We start from the raw sequence: 21,620 nt of genomic DNA on the forward strand, positions 1-21,620 counted from the left end.
CAGACAAGGCCTGCGTTCCCAGGAAGCGTCTACTCCCCTGCAAGGGTCATGCAAACAAAAAAAATGAATAAATGATCAAATACACAAACAGAAAACGTGGGTCTGTGAGTCACATTTTGCAAGCTTTTTAAAGTATTAAGATTGAGGAGAAGGGCCATGGAGATTGCTAGTTCTTGATATCACTTAGGAATAAAGGATAAAAGCAAACACACACACAGACACACACACACAAAGAAAGAAAGCAAGAAAAATGTTTAAGAATTCTTTCAAAGTAGAATAGATATCACATTTAGTGACACATGTAGTTACCCGATACTCGCTCTACTTTTTATTCAGTATAGCTTCTATAAGAGGTATATTCCTCCTCTACATTTTTTGAGAAAATGTGTCATGTAGCCCAAGACAGCCTGGAACTTGCTATGTAGTTGAGGAAGTTCACAATGACCTTGAACTTCTGAGCCTCCTGTCTCTACCTCCTAAGTGCTGGGATTACCACACTCACGTAATGGAGTGGTATAAACCAAGCCCAAGAATTCGGGCATGTTATGACAAACTCTTCAAACTGAGGCACATCTCTTGCCCCATGTGTTTTCTCTAGATGACGGCAGGTAACCTATTATGTTACAGAGCACAGGTGAGTGAGCTTCACGACCACAGCTCTATGTCTCCTTCATTCATTAGCGTACACTCTACCACCAAGATCCCTCAGCACCCACACAAACTGCAGAGGGAAAAGAAAAAGATACAGAGGTGATCAGGAATTATGGAGAACAAAACAAAAGATTGCTTCTTTGTGACAAAGGAACATGATGGAGTTTTTCTCTAGTCTCTTGAGAAAAAAAAAAAGCAGAAAAAATATGAAGCTGAAAAATATCAACATAGAGAAGAAAACAGAATTCCTCCAAGCTGATGGTTTACTGAGTACAATCAGGGAATGAAAACCCAGGACGGGATTGTCCAGTTTTTCTGAAAGCAAAAAGAGTATGACCCAGTATCACTCTGCTCTTGTTGGGAAAATACAAATTTATGAGTCACTTTTGGTACTTATAATAATGATAACAGCTTAATATGGTTTTATAAAATCACGATAGTGAGCTTACTTGAGAAAATATGCCAGCATTCTGAACACAACAATACCAGAAAGAGGAAACAGAATGAGTGTCACCCACATACACTATGATTAGATATGAAGTAAGAAGGCAAATTCGATGGCAGTGGTCACCACTCGGTAATTGTATGGACAGGTACCCAAACCAAGCCATGTAAGTGAAGGTGTCACTCCACAGAGAACTGCACTTCTTGATCCTGAAACTATTTGGGTCATTGTGGGTTTAAAGATTCCCTACAGTTGACTAAAGCTTAATGTGTTTCTGCCTGCCCGGAATGCTCTGTGAATTACTCTGAAGGCCAGCTGCTTTTACTTTGAAAAGCATACTGTATTTATGAAAAAAGTTTCCTCCAGAGTCTTAACTTTGATTTTTCTCTAGTCATTTTCAGGAAAACCTAGAGAAAGCTTTCCCATGAGAAGGATCCATAATTTGTTCAATTTGTAAATGATTTGAAGGTGGCCTAGGAAACTGAAGAGTGAAGCAAAACTGCTATTTTGACACAAATCATTATTTCACAAGGGAATCGAGCCTCCCTAGACAAATTGCAATATTGACAAAGTGGAGTAAATCACTTAGGTCCCTGTTGTCAGTGGAAGGCAGTGAAGTATTACAACCTAGGGGTCAGCCAAGGCCACAGATGAGATGGGCCACTGGACAAATGGGCTCCATCTATTCTTAGGACTAATCAGATATCACAGACAGTATCAGCAGTGCTTGCTTATTTATCTTTTGCTTACACCTTTGTAAGTTTGAGTATTGTCTTATATATTAAAAAGAAAATGTGTGTGTGTGTGTGTGTGTGTGTGTGTGTGTGTGTGTGATGTTGTTTTGGTATATGTGTACATTATCAAATGATGACTATAGTAAAGTAATAAATATAGTTATCTCACACAATTGCATTATCTGTGTCTTCATGCATCATGTGAATATAAAATGCAATCTGTAAGAAAATTTCAAATATTCAATACGATATTATTAACTATATTTCCTGTACTGAAAATATTTTTCCTGCAACTCTAAAGCTTGTATTTTTGACAAAATCTCCTCATTTCCTTGAGCTGTAGGCCTTGGTAACTATGATGCTATTATCAGTGGGAGATGAACTTTTGAGATTCTGAATATGGCTTATTACACAGAGCATAAGGATTTCTTGACCATCACTGTTTTTGAAAATAACAGGAAACCCTTACCTTTTAAGATTCATAATAGTCTACTTCTGTGTGTATAAATGAAGTGCACGAGTCTGCATGCATAAATATATTACCATTATTCACTTTCTTAATATATTCATCATCTGCAGATGGACCTAGGCTTCTTATTTTTTCCAAGCACTAATTCCATATTGGATGAATTATGTAGACCTGGAAGATGTGGGACATCTTGCTATACACTTAGCAAGCACAAACATAGCCATTAACCAGCTTGCCTTCTTGTATGTAAGTGGCCAGAAACAATTTGCTAATGTAATGTGAACTTTGGTTTGCAAGTCTGCATCAAACCAACCTGAAGCGGCAGACGCTGGGCTTCCTGTGCACTTGCAGCAATGAGGTCTCTTACAGATTTAATCTACTTTAACTTGTTCACATTTCCTTAAACATTATTTTGTTACACTCCCTTCCTGGTCACAAGCTGAATAATTGCCTTTGGAAAATAATACTCTGGTTTCACTCAAATCATCTGTCTAATCACTTAAAGTTGCTTCCTTCCATCAGCAACCTTTCCTTCAGCCGACTGGTTGTTGTGTGAGCAGAGGCTGGGGCTGGTCATGATGTCATACCTACGGTCACCAAGGGTACAGTGAAAACTAAGAAGCCAAGTGCACGTCAGAGCTACTGGTTTCATTCCCCTGGATGTGTATAGTGGAGTAGGATCGCTGCATCACATGGAATGTTTTCAGACATTCCACGCTGTTTCTAGAGGGAGTGAAACCTTTTATAGAACAATCAAGTCATTAAAATATCCCAGTTACTTGAATCAGTTGCTTATCTCTGAAAAGCTTTAGAACCATGATATAAGATGCTACCAAACAAAATTTTGACACACATACATAAAATTGTAAACAAGTATAGAGGCAGCTTAGGGGTAACAGATCACCAAAATGAATAGCTTTATTTCGATAAGTGTGGGAATTATCCTTGACCTGTGCAGAGAAAATCTAGGTTATTACACTTTATCAAAGTTCAGAAACTTCAGAAGGATTTGCCCTTATCTCTGCCTCCATCACCAGAATTTTCACTTCCTTCTGAGAAGGCCATTCCTGGAAAATTAAGATTTCTGGGAAGCTTTTCCTTTCGTAGAAACCCTGACTCCATATACCTGGTGTCAGGTCTAGATTGGCTAAACCAGCTGTCCATTCATGGGCTCATAAAAATAAATAAAATAAAATAAACAAAATTAAATCCCTGAGTCTCAAGGTAGGTTTTTCAAATACCCCTTGCCAACCTGGGTAAGAACTCTGCCTTGCTTCCCCTTCTTAACTTCTGGTTTCTCACACCTTATCTTGCCTCCTTTGGCAAAAACTATGTCTTCCTTCCTTCCCTTAAGCCACCCCTCCCCTTCTCTTAAAGCTCTTCTGCCTTAATGCTCTAAGCTATGATAAAATTATTCTGAACCTTATCTTCTGGTCTGAGGGTTTTATTCTTCAAAGTAATAAGACAATGATCTGGGGTGCCCCAAAATTACCAGTACATTAGTATATATTGAGATGTCAGAGGAACACCAAAATCCCTACATCACAAGTATAGAGTCCACTTGATTACTTGTTCTGAATTTACCAGCACTGGAAAGAAACCACAGGGTGTCTCCAAGATTACAGGCAGCAGCCTCATCTTTAAAAAATAACAAACGGCCAGAATTGAACTTTTAGACATAGACAAGGGAACTTTAGAAGCTTCAGAACTTTCCAGTGCACTGCCAATCTAGCTATAATCAGCTAACAATATTAAATCACACCATAAGAATGTCCTGGCTCCTGGCTGGAGAGATAGCTTGGTGGTTGAAGTGCTTGCCTTCAAAGCCTAGCAACTTAGGTTCAGTTCTCCAATTCCAATGTAAAAGCCAGATGCACAAGGTGCCACATGCATCTGGAGTTCATTTGCATGCCCATTATTCTGTTTCTCTTCTCTCTATGTCCCTCTGTTTTCAAATAAATAATAAAAATAGAATGTCCCTGATTAATACAGTCCATTATGTGATGTCATCTTTTAAGCACTGCTGTTGTTTTAACCCAAACACATGACAATATTAACTGAATAAAAATAGTTTTGCAGCAAAAATAGGCACTCCAAATTTTCTGCTCTTGGAATGAGTTCTTTTGATACTTTTGGGGCTCATATTTGGTCTTAAAATAAGTATGTATAAATAACCACATTAATTATGATTACTACAACTGAAATTCTTAGTTGAAAACTTAAGGCACAGAAAATGTACATATATTGTGTTATTCATGGCATAAATTATATCAATTCATTTTAGATCTACTACAAGGCAAAATATCAAATTTTCTAAGGACTGGAGAGATATCTCGGTGTGTAAAACTATTTGTTGCACAAACAAGAGGACCTGAGTTCAACTCCCAGCACTCGTGTCAAAAGCCTGGGCTTGGGCTGGAGAGGTGGCTTAGTGGTTAAGCGCTTGCCTGTGAAGCCTAAGGACTCCAGTTCGAGGATCAATTCCACAGGACCCACATTAGCCAGATGCACAAGGGGGCGCACGCATCTGGAGTTTGTTTGCAGTGGCTGGAGGCCCTGGAGCACCCATTCTCCCTCTCTCTCTCTGCCTCTTTCTCTCTGTGTCTGCCTGTTGCTCTAAACTAAATAAATAAAAATAACAAAGAAAAAAAAAAACTTTTAAAATCCTGGCCTTTAGTGCTCATTTGTGTAACCTTAGTGCTAAGGGGAACAGAAACTGGAGAATCTCCAGGACTTACTGGTTAGGTAGTATGACCAAGCAGTGGCAGCTGCAGGTTTGGCAAGGAAGTAAAGTGAAGAGTAGCAAAGGACTCTGTGCACATGTGCTGAAGCAGGTGCAGCTATGTCTGCACACATGTACAACATGACATGGAAACAAATGCCATGAACAAGAAGAGTACTTTTAAAAGAAAAAAATAAATACAATTTAACTCTTTGGGATAGAGAGATTCAGTGGTTAAGGCATAAGGGTCTGACACCGTCAAGGTTTGTTAGTTCCCCATAACTCATGCAAGCAGTTCAGATTGCTCATGCATTTCTGTATGTAACCTCAGTCTTAAAGTGATCAGGGAAAAAAAAAAAAAATGGAGAGACTTTTTCCTCAAGCGAACAAGTGAATGAGTGAAAACAGTTCTCCTTTGGCCTTAACAGCACACACACACACACACACACACATATCTGTGTCTGTGTGGCCCAAGATCTTTAGGATTTAATTTAGTTTTTTGTTAGTTTTATTGATTTATTTATTTGAGAGAGTCAGAGACACACACAAACACACACACATAGACATACAGAATGGGCCCAACAGGGCCAACAGCCACTGCAAACAAACTCCAGATGCATATGCTACCTGTGCATCTAGCTTCCATGGGTCCTGAAGAAGCCAACCTAGGTCCTTAGGCTTCACAGGCAAATGCCTTACCCACTAAGCAATCCCTCCAGCAGAGGACTAAATTTATGAAGCTACTGTATTAAGACTGTTTTTACATACACATTTTCAGTTTTGATATTGCAGAGCATTGAATCAGAAAAATCATTGAGGCATGTGTGCTCCATCTAGTAATAATGCAGATCTTGCTGGATTCTTACCACCTACTACATTCTCTTATCTTACAGTCCTTTAGCCATGTAGAGAAAAAAAAATCAGAAATCAATACACTGAGTTCCAACAATAACCAGTGATACAATGTTCTTCAGCTCGCACATATCTTTGAAGAAAATTACTAAAATTGTGTAAACAAGAATATATCCCTCTTGGGCTGGAGATAAGACTCAGTGGTTAAAGATTCATTCTTGTAAAATTTGGTGGCCATTGTTTGAATCCCCAGTGCACATATTAAAACACATGCACAAAGTAGTTTATTTGTCTGGAGTTCATTAGAAGCACTAGCAGATCCTGGATCACCCATTGCTTCTCTCATTCTCCTCTTTCACTCTCTCCCTCTCTCTCTCTCTCTCTCTCCAGATAAATAAGAATATTAAAAACAATTTCCACTTCCTTGAAACTAATGCAACAATGAAACTATATATGAGACCCTGTCCTGTGCCTCAAGAAAAACAAAGTTTACTCATTAACCTGCAGTCTTCTGATTTTACAGAGAGAGAGAACAAGAGAGAGAGAGAGAGAGAGAGAGAGAGAGAGAGAGAGAGAGAGAATGAATGAATTGGAATGACAGTGCCTCAGCCACTGAAATTGAACTCCAGGTGGTTGAGCCACCTAGTAGGCATATGTGACCTTGCTATTGCCTCACCTTTGTGTATCTGGCTTACGTGAGATCTGGAGAATGACTGAACATGGGTCCTTATGTTTTGCATGCAAGCACCTTGTCTGCTAAGCCATCTCTCCAGCCCACCTTGCATAGTCTTTAACAATGACTTTCCCAGCAGATTCCAACTCTTAACATCATATATTCCCAGAAGGACACATATTATCTTTGTCATCTTAACATTTAATCTATGTGAAAATATTTCTGAAGGAGAGACTGTCCCCTTCCTGAGAGGGACAGGAGTAAAATGTACACACTGTTGGGTCCATGCTTGCTGAGGAAAACAAAGTCCCTCCAGAAGACCTGAGCCTGGCTTTTAGGAACTTCTTGAGGCAAGTGTTCTAGAGCTCGAAGTGATAATGAATGCCAAAGAAGGAAGTGTTAGTGAGATCTTATTGATATCACACTTCATCATGCTTTCCTACCCATAAGAATGAATATTTTTATTTTATTTATTTGACAGCAAGAGAGAGGCAGACAGAGAGAGAAAGAGAGGGGCAGGGGAGAGAGAATGGGCTCACCAGGGCCTCCAGCCACTGCAAACGAACTCCAGATGCACACACCACCTTGTGATCTGGCTTATGTGTGTCCTGGGGAAAGCCATCTCTCCAGCCCAAGAATGAATATTTTAATTATTCTAAAAATCACAATTTTGGGAAAAAAAGCTGTTACTTGTTAAAATATTTTTTTCCTTTGCTTGTTTGTCTGCTCCAGGAAATCCTGTACATAAAAATTTAAGAAAACAACTTGAATCCAAACTCATGATTTTTCCAAGAATGAGAGGAGGCTTAAGGAATGATAAACTGTTAACTTCTAGAGAAATACATTTTTGGCAATAATAGTTAAAATTACATTGCAAAAACAATGGAAGTATTGTTCCTTTAACTTTGGGATATTCACTCTCTCTAGGAAATAGAAGGGCACATATTACTCATGAGGATTTAGTGGATTTTATCTAATCATGTAATGATTGATTTGCAGTGAAAAATGCTATGCAGTTTGAGCATGCCCTATAGTTAAAGCATATATACTAAACATTGGTATTCAACCTGGATAATCCAGTTGTGGTTCATAATCAGACTTATACTGGAAAACAGCCAATGATAGTCAATGATCTACACCTGTGAACATGTGTTTAAGAGGGAGGACACAATAATTACAAACGTATACAGAGTACTGTGTTGATGAAAAGTGACTCAGGTCACTGAAGGAGAGTAACAGAAAATTCAGTGAGCTTTATAACAAAAACTTAGTTAAAATTTTAGATTAGCAGGCTCTAAATAAGTAAAATCATTTTCCTGAATTTGGATGGATTCCATGAGCGACCAAAAATGAACACTCATGTAATAAAAATAAGGTCCAAGTAATAAAAAATGCAAATTTAAACAGCTTGCTTCATGGAGGAGAAATTTTACACTTTAAAATCAGTGAGAACCATTTAAGCATTACTCCTTTATGAGAAGTAGCATACTAAAATTTTTTTTTAAGTTAATGCTATTGTGATTCTGATAATTCTTTTGCTTTACACTTGGGGGGGGGTTGAGGTGACAGCCTTACTAGTTATAAAAATAGTCACAGACTCCCCAAACAAAGATTAAAACTAGTAATAATTGTTATCATCAATAAGTGGCAGTGCTTCTATCAAGTAGTATTACAGCAGGTACACTGAGCAGTTAAAACAAATCTAATAAATAATGTTTTACCAGCCAAGCACCAAATGAAAAACAACTACCGGTACATTTCCTTTAGCTGCTCCTTACAAATGAAGAAACAGAAAAAAATATATGAATATCAGTTCTATACTTTGACATGCTGTATGCTTTGAAAATTGAGTGAGGCTGAGCTAGAGGTTGCCCCCGAGGGTAAAGCCATTTCAGGGCAGCTGCAAGGCCAGCACAGGGAAGCTGGGAGCAGGGTCCAGGCCCACACCATTATGGCAGAGACAAATGCAAGAGAGCTGAGGATAAGACATAAAGATAACCCATGGACCACCACACTTGCCACCTCTTGCACGTCTCCCAGGGTCCAGGAGAACTTGCGGTGAAGCAATGCGTTGAACACTGCTCTTACTGATGACCAGCTCCATGGAAACGGTGGCAGACACAGTGACCTAGCACAGCCTATTAAAGCAGGGGCCCAGAGGCTGCAAAGAAGGCAACACTAAATCAGACTGCCAGGATGCCTTCCCCGGGCTCCGGTGTGACTGTGGAAGAGGGGGTGGAAAGAATGCGAGAGCCTCAGCGTGGGTGGGAATACCCAGTGGCATGGTCTCCCCAGTGTTCCATTGGGACTGACTGGGGCCGTCATGACCCCACAGTGCATCCTGTAACACCACAGAGGGAGGCCCCGGAAATGGGACAGTGAGACGGAATAAGACGGTATAATCTGTTAAAAAAAAAAATAAATAAATGAAAAGATCCGAATAAAATGAATATCCTAAAGTCACAAGGAAAAAAATGATTCCTGTTCACAATTCTGTGTCCAGTCGCTGTACAAGCTGCGGAGTCATGTGCATATGATCACAGAGGATAGTTTATTATAAACTTTAATATAAATTCTGAATTTATGTGAGAATTTCAGAAACAAGTATAATAGTTTTAAATAGATTTATTTATGTGCCTATGCACTTCCTGGATGGCCAAGATGTCACCCACATTATAACATATTAGATATCTTATTACACTACAGTTCTCACAATGCTGTCTACATATTAATTGGCTCCATGGTCATCATTAGGTCTCTTGATTCCTTTTTCTGTTTTTTGTTTGTTTGTTTGTTTTGTTTTGTTTTTCAAGGTAAGTTCTCTTTCTATCCCAGGCTGACCTTGAAATCACTGCAATCCTCCTATCTCTGCTTCCCGAGGACTAGGATTTCGACTGAGTGCGCCACCACCTCAGGCACAAGTCTCTTGATTTTTAAACACATGAAGCAGGGTTTGAGGAGCTGCCTCAGTGTTTAAAGGTCTCTCGTGCTTCAGCAGGCCAAACCGAGTTTGGGTCCCCAGCACCCACATCAAGCATAGAAACCAGACAGTGGAGGAGGAGTCAGTAGAGCGCTGAGCTGAAGCTCACGCTTGCCAGCCAGGTAGACTGCTGTTCACAGCAGCAAACACTGAGGGAATGTCTGGAACAGAGTGGAAGGAGATTCACACCCCAAGGTTATCCTCTGACTGTCACAGATGCACAGTGGCACACGTGTGCTCATACAAACCGGCCTAACCCCCACACGGATACGTATTTAAATGCATAGAAAGATGAAAGATTTCCTTTTATCTTTGTAGTTGAGTCCATCCCAAACAGATCTCTTTATAGATATCAGGAAGTTTTGGGGAGAAAAAAAAAAGAACACCGAAAGCTTAAAGAATATTATTCTTTTTTAAAAAATATTTTTATTTAGTTATTTGACAGAGAAAGAATAGGAGGAAGAGGAGGAGAGAGAAAGAGAGAATGGGCATGCCAGGGCCTTCAGCCACTGCAAGCGAACTCCAGAACCATGCACCCCCTTGTACATCTGGGTAACATAGGTCCTGAGGAATTGAACCAGGGTCCTTTGGCTTTGCAGGCAAATACCTTAACCACTAAGCCATCCCTCCAGCCCATAATATTATTCTTAAGTCCTTAGATACTCCATCTATGCTAGAAATATCTAAATGAGATTACTTAAAGGTGTGTTTCATTGTTGACAACCACATTCATCCAAAATTACCTTTTCTGGAGATAGCATATTATTATAACTGTCAAAATGTTTTAAAAGACACAGAGTAGGATTATTGTTTAGGTATAATATCTTTTAGTTTATGTGTTTGCTTGTGTGTGTTTGTGTGTGTACTGGCAATACCAGGACCTCTTGCTGTTGTAGATGGACAAACGCTTGAGCCACTTTTTGCATCTAGCTTACATGGTTGGCTTGGAAATTGAACCTGCATCTCCAGGTTTGGAAAGCAAGTTCTTTTAACAGAGGATCCATCTTGTCAATATACATGTATATTTACTTTGGCTGAGTGTTGTGGCAAGAGGCCATGTCCATAACTCAGAAAGCTGAAGCAGAGGGATCATGGCTTCGAATGCAGCGTGGGGTATAGAGTGAATTCCATCCTTGCTTAGATGCATAGCTGAACCTCATCTCAAGAATAGAGCAAAAGAAAACCATCAACAAATTAAAATTCACTGGTTTGTGGGTTGATTATGACAGGAAATTAGTTATTCCTCTGTGGACTTGTGGGCATTGAACATATTGCTTTACCTTTTCTCTACCACTGTTGTGTGGTTTTCACACATTATGAGTTTGATACCCTCACAGACTTAGCCACCTTCCACAACAGACACTTTGCTCCCTCTGTTGGTCTGCTACTGTGCAGGCAGATTTGGTGTGTGCTCCACACTGCAAGTGGACAAACTGAGAGAACATTCTCAAGCACTCCTGCAATCACATGGCAGCAACGCACTTCACTACCGGGTAGACACTTTTAGTCAGAGACGTTCATATTTGTTCTGACAAGTTATACCATGTTGAGTGGAAATGGCCTTACTTTCCATAACTAGACAAACATATCCAAAAAATTTTAGATTCCCATTTTCAGGAATGTAAACTGTTTTATCGATAAATTGAATTCTGACTGGATAAATTTCTTCCATGTGATACTGTACGAATGCCACTTAATTTAAATATATGTTATCACCTGGCCAGAATGGCAAGTCAGGCCATGTAGCAGAAGTCAGAAGAAGGAATTCTATAGCAACAATAGTACTAGAAGGAATTCCATAATAGAAGTAGTAACTTAGCATCATGAGAAGGTGATGTAGCTATCTAATAATGTCAGGAATGATCATATTTACCTTGTGAGTTATCCAATTGTATATATCTTATTAATAGTATGCCTAACTTAGATAAAAAAAGACAATTCAAATTCCTATAAATATTTTAAATATAACCTACCATAAAGACCTATGAAACATGACATTGCAAATGATAAACAGATATTAGTAGAGATAGAAAAAACAATGTTGACATCTCTTGGTTACTTCAAACTGCAGTACGCGACTTATGGAATGAAAGTTTGTAGATTTGACTACAAGTATGAGAATTTGCTTCTAGGAATACCCAGAAGAGACCCTCCTACCTTTGAAAATACAACATGAACTTTTCTGAAAACCAAACCCAGCATCTAACCATACTTGTAACTGAGTTATAACACAAAAAGAATTCTAAAATTATCATAGTCTTTTATGTCATGATAAGGCATTATTATCCTAGGAGTAGAAGTTTGAAGTGGATGGATATCCTACATACAAATTTTGAAGAAATGCAAAAACTTAAACTTCTAAATTACTGTGATCCTACTTCCCCCCACCAAATAATCTATTATTTGAGATTCACTCTTTACAAGATTGATCTTCTATTGCCTACAATAACTGTAATAGTTTATTTTGAAATAATTACTTTGCAAAACCCTGGTGGCCACCTTAATATTTATTACTGTATTAGTTCCATTGTGTTGGCTAGAAATATAATAAATGTAATACCTTAAAATAATATAAATTTGCTATTTTATAGCTCAATATGTTGAAAATGAAATTCAAAATGGTTACTTCTTTTAAAGTCTTTTTTTGGGGGGGACTACATTATGGGGACTCTCCAGGAAAGAATCTGAGTCCTTTCCTGACATAACCTGTTTCAGAGCTCCACCCTAAATTTTCAAAGACAGAAGAGAAGAATCTTTCCTTGCCTTGCTGGCTGTTTTATTCATTATATCCTTTGTGTTCTGACCCTCAAAATTATCAGGACACTTGTGAATAGAATATGCACATCCCAATAGTCCAAGGTTATCTTTTCAAATTCCTTAACTTGACTTTACCAAGTACCACTTTTCATGGTGGAAAGTATATTCCCAGATTCAAAGGTCTAAGATATGGGCATTTTTGGAATTATTGTTCATTAGCCCATATATATATGGTTTCCACAAAATTGAAATTAAGATGATTTTAAAGGTAAATATATTACTCACCAGCAAATATGATAAGCAAAGTACAAATTCTTGATTTTGTTAATTAATGCTGCCAAAGCATGGGGAGTAGATTTTTGAATGGATTCTAAGTTTAGGTGAGCATTTTGAAAATATTTTTGCAAATACTTGAGATCAGATTGAGTTTACGATTTGAGAGCACTAGAAAAGATGTATGATGAGAAACATATGACCTACTTCAGGCAAATGGGCTTTCAACTGAAATAGTATTTCTTAGTTAGTTAGTTTTTTTTTTTTTTTTTCTTTCTTTCTCTTTCCTCTGTTACATGTAAAAGTTTGTTGTTGTTGTTGTTATTTTTAGGTTTTTCAAGGTAGGGTTTCAGTCTAATTCTGGCTGACCTGGAATTCACTAGGTAGTCACAGAGTGGCCTTGAACTCATGGCTGTCCTCCTACCTCTGCCTCCTGAGTGCTGGGTTTAAAAGCATGCGGCACCATGCCTGGCTGATATATACAAGTTTTTAAAGAACATTTAACAATATTCCTTAGTATTAAGTCACATAGTGTCAAAGGACTAATTCACTTGAGCTGGAAAAGGAACCTACTCACCAAAAACAGAAAAGTTACTGGTAATTCTGTTCCAAAGAACTCCCAAATATTAGGGGAATAACTGTAATTTTTTGGTCATTAAAAAGCACGACTTAGTGACTATACCTGTTTGGGTTGGAAATTTCTTATAATAAATATATATAGATACCATACTGACAACATTTGGCTATGGTTGGTTGTGTAGAATAAACATAGTTCAGCTAAGTTCTTGCTACCCAGAAATTACTTTCTAGAAATATTTTGAATTATTGTGGACCATGTTTTTGTGAGATTTTGGAGGCAAATGGGTATTTTTATTTATTTATTTATTTTTTTTATTTTTATTTATTGATTTATTTGAGAGCGACAGACACAGAGAGAAAGACAGATAAAGGGAGAGAGAGAGAATGGGCGCGCCAGGGCTTCCAGCCTCTGCAAACGAACTCCAGACACGTGCGCCCCCTTGTGCATCTGGCTAACGTGGGACCTGGGGAACCGAGCCTCGAACCGGGGTCCTTAGGCTTCACAGGCAAGTGGTTAACCACTAAGCCATCTCTCCAGCCCCAAATGGGTATTTTTAAAAGACAATGGATATAACTGAATCTGTTATACCAGAATATTGACATTCATGGCTTCTTTTTAGAAGGAGGGAGCAACAGATGATAAACTAAGAAGACTGACTAAAGAGCATATTTGATATTATGACAAAACTACAAATTATTATATACTAATTACATCGTGGTCTTGAGGAAATGTCCAAAAGACGTTTCCTAAGGCAACATGAAAGACAAGGGATAGACTATTGTTATAATTTATGTAAAACATGGCAATTCTAGAATTCCAACCTGGATGAGATCTTCCAAATCCAGAGACAAATCTCTAGCAATCATTCCCACATGAGGCTAGACACAATGCAATCCACTCGTAGTACTTCCTACCTGCTAACAGATCTTCACCTTCTGCATCCAGAAATGAGAATTCTGAGAAATTACAGAAGTGAAGAATCCAAAATTTTATTACATATTTTAATATGTTCATGATTTTTACTCATTATGAAGGAAATTTAAAATGTCATAAAGTATAATTATATTATGTTGAACTCTAGATACAATGGAGTACAGCCCTCTCTGAAGATGGATAGGTTTGTAAATGGCAACAAATATCACTGAGTAGGAGATTAACAACACAACCCACAAATAGCATTCCAAACTGCCAAAGACAAACTCCAAATTGTTCCAAAACTTGTTGTTCTGTGAAGCACTTCTCACATTTTTTTTCAGCATAGACAGTGGACATCATATTTACTTCGTTCAAAAATAACATCTCCTTTATGGGTGAGACAAGAAATACTTACTGTATAATAATAATAATCTACAAGGTAATTATAGTTTATCTTTGCAGATGATAAGGATATGAAAAGTTGATTTGGTGGTTTGAAGAAAACAGCCCTGATAGGCTCATGGGTTTTGAATATTTGATCCTGAGTTGGTGGTAATTTATGAAAGTTGTGGGGGAATTTGGAAGGTAGACCCTGGCTGGAGAAAGTGTGTTGATAAGGGTGATCTATGTTATGATATAGCCCAGACCCAAGACAGCAGTTAGACGACTTCCTTCCCACTACTATGGAGCCTGCCTAGCCGTTTATTCCTGTCACATATTGCCTGCCATGATGCAACAGCCCCATTAAACTATAAGCCAAATTAAACCTTGTCCTTCCATCAGCTGCTTCTGGTTGAGTGTAATATTGCAGTAACAAGAAGCTATCTGCAACAGTGGGGAAATACATCCTTGTAAACACATTGATATCATAGAAATTATTTAATCTTGCTAAAAAAAAAAGGACTGGTGTTGGCAAGGTTCAGTTGAGAAAATATTTAAGATGGTTTTATGTATTCTAAGTGAAGTAATTATGGTATGTGAGGTATGTTCAATTCTTTTTGAGGCAGTTATATGACATCTAAGATGGTTTTATGTATTTTAAGTGGAGTAATTATGGTATGTGAGACATGTTCAATTCTATTTGAGGCAGTTATGTGACATCCAGGTATGTTGCCATTAAGGTATTATGGAAGATTATACTATTAGAGAAGATATAGGTTTAAAATGAAGGCTCATTTGCTTTAGAGAATTAAGGTATTTTGTGGCAAGACAGAATTATCCTACATATGCCAAATAAAGAGACATGACTAAAGGAAACAGAAGAAAATAACCCTGAGATGAAACAGGAGCAACTGCACAGCACAAAAAACCAGAGTATGGCTAGCGAGATGGTTTAGCAGTTAAGGTACTTGCCTGAAAAGCCTAAGAACATAGGTTTGGCTCCCCAGGACCCACACCATCCAGATGCACATGATGGCATATGTGTCTGGAGTCCATTTACATTGTCAGGAGATGCTAGCATATCCATTCTTTATCTCTTTCTACCTGCCTTTTATTCTCTCAAATAAATAAATAAAAATTATATATATAAAACAGGGGACAGCAAAGGTGACCTGATAGGCATCATCAGATGGTATAGAAAGTCAAGAAGACAAGGCCATGTTGTAGCAGGGGTGAAAAACAAAACAGAATAATAAGAGAAAAGGGCTGTTTGGGGCTTGGAAGTCATTTTCTGTGGAGAACTAAGGGAACCCCAGATAACCACTAAATCTTTGAGATGGATTTTTATAGGTCATATTAGTAAATATTTGTGCAGCAACTGGAGGAAAATACACAAGTAATTATGCTTGACAAATGATTATGCCATTCATTACTATGCAATTAAGTTAATATTATACAAAATGTATTGATCTTATCAAGCATAACCAACATATGCATAATGAAATTGGACAGTTGTTATAAATACACTGGACTAAAATAAATGAGAAATTTATTTTCTACTTTGAGTCATTTAAAAAGCCTTCTCTGTTGAGCACCAACAAACGCAGGATAACCCCACTTCAATTATATTAAAAAAATCAATAACAAAAATAAAACAAGTGTGAATTCTACCAGCAATCTATCATGGATTTGAACTCTTTCTCTTTTTCTTATTCTCAGGAAAACCCCTAGTATATGGCTCCATTTTGCCTCATAGAAACTGCAGCATGCACCCGTTTTCTGTGGCACTGTTCCAGAGTGACGAGTTACGGAATGAAGTTAAGAACCCATCAACACCTGAAGAGATAAAGGAAATGTGGTATGTAATCACAATGACACTTTACTGATTCATAAGCATGAATAAATTATATAATCTGAAGAAAAAAAGGAGAACTAGAGATAACTGAGCCTAGCAAAATTAGCTAATTTCATAGAAAAACAGTGTGTCTTCACTCTCCTACAGCATACACACCCACCCATCTGGCATAGGACAATAGAAGGGGACACTGTTTGAGAAGCAAAGGGAAACACACGGAAGAGCAACAGGTTAAGTTAACTGAGTTAGTTTGGGAAATAGTAAATACACATATGAGAATGCCACAGTGAAACCCATCATTCACTATGATATACATTTGGTAAAAATAAATTATGTTAAACAAAAAACAAGCAAATATGGTACCTGACATTGTTATTAACACTATATGTAAAAGTCTAACATTAAGAATTTGTTTTCATTTTAAGGATTATTACAGTCTGAAATGTATGGCACAAAGTAGTCTTTAATTAAAAACACACAATTCTTAATTGTGCATATATATGAGTCTGGGGCTGTGTAAACAGCAAATGAAGCAAAAACTAACCATGAAAATGGAGAGAGGAGATATAAATCACACATGGCAATCAAAGCAATGCATCTACACAAAAAGTTGATAATTTAAGACAATTCTGTGAAATACTGTGGTAAGTTCTAAGCTCCTAATTTGCAGATATTTAGAGTTGAAAAGAAAAACCCCAGTGGGCATAAAGGTATTTTCTAACTGAGAACCTTATAGTGGGACCTTATGTATGTTAGTTTCTTTTGTAAAAATATATTTTTATGTATTAATTTATTTACTTATTTGGGGAACAATGAGAGAGAGAGAGAGAGAGTAAATGGGTGTGCCAGGGCCTCTAGCCATTGCAGACAAACTCCAGACTCATGGACCATTTTGTGCATTTGGCTTTAAGTGTGTACTGGACAATCAAACCCAGGTCCTTAGGCTATGCAGCTCCTGGTATTGGTAGGTTTTACAGGTATTTTTTTCCTTATTTCTCTCTCCCTCTTTCTTTCTTTGTCCCTCTCTTTTCCCTTTTTATTTCCTCCTTTGTCCATATGCACATGTGTAGTATGTGTAGGTGTGATTATTTTTGTCTGCATGCATCTGGGTACACATGTGTATATGTGCATGTGTACCCAGATATAAAATATCCACAATATTGTATGGTTTATTTTTGTTGTTGTTTGTTTGTTTTTTAAAGTAGGTTCTCACTCTAGCCCAGGTTGACCTGGAATTCACTATGTAGTCACAGGGTGGCCTCGAACTCACAGCAATCCTCCTACCTCTGCCTCCTGAGTGCTGGGATTAAAGGTGTGTCCCACCATGCCCTGCTTCCACAATATTTTAAATGGGGAGATTATTTTAATTTTAAAAATATTATTTTCAAGTGTGTGTATGGAATATGCACATATATGTGCAGTTGTGCCTACAGACACCCAGAGACCTGAGAACTTTGAGTGTCATTAATTTGCTGCTATTTCCTCAAGATGTAGTAGTCTCCCTCTGAACACAGAACAATGATTCTTCTGAATCACAGAGATTCTCTGGTTTCTGCCACCCACGGCAGCTTACGTAGGTTCTGAAGACTCAGGCGGAAGAGATCTCAGTCCACAAGCAGGCCTTCAAGCTGGAGCCAAGTGCTCTTACGCTTTGAGCCATCTCCCCAGCCTGAAATATTAAACTACTTTTAATGAAGAAAAAGGCAGAGATGGTTATTTGTCACTGGAAAATGCAAAGCACAAAGTGAAGGAGGAAAAAGAGAGACTCTGATCAAAGGCTGTTGGGAAGGCTCCCGTATGTGAAGCATGAAACGCATGAGAAAATTTCATACTGGAAAGGAAGATTAATTGTAAAACTAATATCGAGAAGGAAAGATCCAGAACTAACTAAGCACTGAGGATGAAGGACAGACTTAAAGGATGAAGACTGCCTGACTTCAGCTACTGCAATACCGACAGTGAGGTGGAACAGCGAAGCAGAACGGAGAGCTGAGAAATCCACGTCATCCATTGCACTTTGAGATAAATGAAGGTAATTTAGTAGAGGAAAGTTTGCTAATTATGAGAAACTGGTGCATCTACAAGAGGAATGCTAGTCAAATCTAAAAAAGAACTTCATTTTTAAAACACAAAAAGAAATAGAATGAGGGAAAACATACATTTTTAAGTGAAAAAAAAAATCCTGTAAAGGCTTTATCTGACAGCTTGCTTCCAAATACATGACATTCTTGCAAAACAGAACTATGGAGAAGCAAAAACTCCAGTCTTTCCTAGTATTTTCAGCATGGATTGGTGGAGGAGGAAAAACAAAAACAAAAAAAAAAAAAAAAAAAAGGCAAGACACAAAGGAATTTTAAGGCAGTACAAACACCTAGCAGGAGACTCTAATGCTATAAATTAATGGCACTATATAAAAATCCACAGAATGTACAACATCTGCAGTGAACCCTCATGCCAACTATATTTTTTGTGTTATAATAATGTGTTAATGTAGGTTCATCCACTGTGACAAATAAAGAAATCTGCTAGAGAAAGTTACTCATGCAAAAGTCAGTTTCTGTAGGGTGGCATGCATGTAACTGTCTCTAAACCTTGAACACAACATGCGCTGATAAATGAAAGCCTTAAATAACTTAAGAAATAATCAGTTTTATCATAGATGCACATGGCTCACTGGGAGGGGGAGAATTGACAGCGCAGTGAAAATATAAGAGAAGGGCTGGAGAGATGGCTTAGCGGTTTAGGCACTTCCCTGCAAAGCCAAAGGACCCACATAAGCCAGATATGCACAAGAAGGTGCACATATCTGGAGTTTATTTGCAGTGGCTGGAGACCCTGGCATGCCCCCCCTCTACCCACCCCCCACCCACTCTCTCTCTCTCTCTCCCTGCCATTTCTGTATCTCTCTCTCTTAAATAAATAAATATATAAAAAAATAAGGGAAGAAGAAACCAAAGACAGTAGATAATTATACAGAAAGACTTGTGAGTGAATTGCATTTGAAACAAATGTACTTCCCATTCTAATGTAATGTTTACTGTGTTCTCTTGAATCAGGTTTCTAAGCTTTAGTCTTAAGCACAGAGGACACTTTCCATGTGATACAAAATGCAGAAAGAAGTAAGTTGAAATGTTTATTTTTAGTGCAATTTAACTGCATTTTTTTTTCTGTCTAGGCTGTTTTTGGTTGGGAATTTCAAATCGTGCTCACACATTACATGTTTAATTCAGTTTAAATATGATTTTATTTTTATATTTTATTTCCTAAGGTTGAAATGCTATTTACATATTTTCAATTTCCACTTAAATGTTAGAGTGCCTCTGAGTAAGAATTTCATGTTAAATTGAATTTTCTAAGGGATGTAGGCTCTTAGACAGTAAAACAGTAAAATCACAAATGCAGGGAAATATTGGATATACTCTTTTATCCAGTAGTCAATTGCAAAACTTGTAAGTGTCGTTAGATCTTTAGTGATTTAGCTGCAAAATTATTTTTTCCTTGTATATGTTTTTATTTATTTATTTTTTTCGTGTATAAGTAGGGTCAACAATGTAAAACAATGCCTTCCATGGGATCAAAAAAAAAAAAAAAACCACAATTTTTGTTACTCTATTTATTAGCTTTAAAGCCTTAAGAGAACAATACATTGTATTTGTTACTTATCTCCTGGCTGGGATAAACACCTGTCTAAGCAGCTTAATAAAGAAAACATCTACTGTGGTTACAGGTCAAGGGGACACAGGGGCAGGATGGCAAGGCAGCTGATAACTTTGCATCCACAGCAAGTGGGGAGTGTTGAACGCTGGGGTTCAACTTTCCTTCCCTTTTTGCATAGTCTGGAATGACAGCACAGGAATGGCAATACCTACATTTGGGGGGGGGGTAATCTTCTCAATCAATTAATCCACTCCAGCATACCCTACACAGAAATGCACAGGGATTTATTTTCATTGTGTCAAATTAAATTGAAGCCTGTCTGATAAGGGTGGGGAAAGTGGAGTTTCTTCCTTCGCGTGTGGTTACTCTCCTCTAAGCCGCTGGGACCTTTACTAATGGATATCTTCTTGTTTCACTTGGAGAGGCAGGAGGACCGTAAGCCCTCATACTGCCCTTCGCACGTGAGTGTGTGTGTGTTCTTTCAACGTGAGGCGAGAACAATGTTTCCCCCTTGCTCAGTTACCCTCATGCTTTGTCTTGACCTCCATTCTCAGCTTCCTGCATGGGGTCTCAGGTCCCCGCCGTGTGTGTGTGGGGGGGGGGGTTGGGGAGCAGAAGAAGATCCATTCCAGTCTTTCCCTGTATACTAGCTTTCCCCAGATAAACCTAATAATTTAACCTTTTTCACTTGCAGCACACCTCCGTTCTTTATTGCAATTGACAGGAATCTAAAAGCTGGGACTCCCAGGCTGGCGGGGGAAGGGGGGGTCCTCTAACGATATCCCCAGCTCCTGTCCCGCAGCATGCACAGGCGCCCGCTCTGGATGTGCCCTGTCCTCAGCAGATGTCCGACTGTCGTCTCCTCCGTTCTGGGCGTCTCCATAACAACCTGGGCTAACCCCTCGCAGCTTCATTCTCTGGCCTCTCGGTGGTGCCTTATCACAGGGAATCTGCTTCCGCCTGTCTTAAGTAGCTGTCTACACCCGTGCTACAAAACTTCATGATCCATTCGTTCCTCACTCTTTCATACCTACAAAACCGGGAACATGCGGATGGTGCTGCCGAGTTACACTACCACCTTGGAGGGTCGCCTGGCCACCTTGGACCAAAGTTGCATCAGCATTCCTGGGCCTTCCAAGCATCTCCCTAGGAGGTTGGGCTCAAGCGTGAAACTCCTTTGCTGGAATTCTCGGTTTTAGGCTTTCTTCTTCCAAAGGAATGGGGGATTTTTTTTTTCAAATAATAGAGTGGATAGGATCCTACCTTCTGGGCACCATTCCTCATACAGCAGTGCAGAGTATATAGGCTTTTTCTTCAATAACGCTGTTTTTTTTTTTTTTAATTTGTTTGTTTGTTTGTTGTTGTCTTGTTGTTGTTTTTTGGGTTTTTCAAAGTAGGGTCTCACTCTAGCTCAGGCTGATCCCTGGAACTCACTATGTAGTCTCAGGGTGGCCTCGAACTCACTGCCATCCTCTTACCACCGCCTCCCGAGAGTACTGGGATTAAAGGTGTGATCCACCACGCCTGGCTACAGTTTTTTTTTTTTGTTTTTTTTTTTAACAACTATAACCGCTTTCTTAGTACCAACCTGAATATTGGTCTATCTTGAGATTTCCTTCACCAAACAAATTACTCCATCTCCCCCGAATTCAGCCTCATTCAAGTTCTCTGCATGT

The sequence above is a fragment of the Jaculus jaculus genome, chromosome 13 (genome assembly GCF_020740685.1).
Source record: "Jaculus jaculus isolate mJacJac1 chromosome 13, mJacJac1.mat.Y.cur, whole genome shotgun sequence".
Classification (NCBI taxonomy): domain Eukaryota; kingdom Metazoa; phylum Chordata; class Mammalia; order Rodentia; family Dipodidae; genus Jaculus; species Jaculus jaculus.